A 585-nucleotide genomic window follows, 5' to 3' on the forward strand; every position below is an offset into this window, starting at 1 on the left:
ACGCACGCACGCGCACACACACGCACACGCACACGCACACACTCATACACACGCACACACACACGCACACACACACGCACACAGACGCGCGTACGCGCGCGCACACGTGCGAGGGAATGCGGTCGAATAGCAGGAAACACGTACAGCGATCTACAGCGCCCGTAAGAACACCACACGCTGGCAGTTATATACGCTCGATATGTGGCAGCAAACTTTCCATGGATGATATGATATGGATAGGACAATCCATAGAAATAGATAGACAACAATAGATAGTTGTCTATCGATTTCTATGGGACAATCATTATGGCTCTGCTTGCTGTAACATGATGTTTAACCGTCTATGACCTTCAGCGTTTGCGTTAAGGTCATCATCACTGGATCGATGCTACCGCGCACACCTTGCCGCGTTGTCCCCGCCGGGCAAATGCTTGTTATTATATCCGACCATCAGACCGTTATTAATCTACAGATTTACTCAAGACTGACACCGGGCGTCGTTGAGAATCACACTGACGGCGGACCGCAGACGTTTGGAGTCAGTCTAGCTTTCGACTACTGGCGCGCAAATCATATATGGCGCGT

Source organism: Priapulus caudatus, unplaced genomic scaffold (genome assembly GCF_000485595.1).
Source record: "Priapulus caudatus unplaced genomic scaffold, Priapulus_caudatus-5.0.1 Scaffold3301, whole genome shotgun sequence".
In the NCBI taxonomy this organism is placed as follows: Eukaryota; Metazoa; Priapulida; class Priapulimorpha; order Priapulimorphida; family Priapulidae; genus Priapulus; species Priapulus caudatus.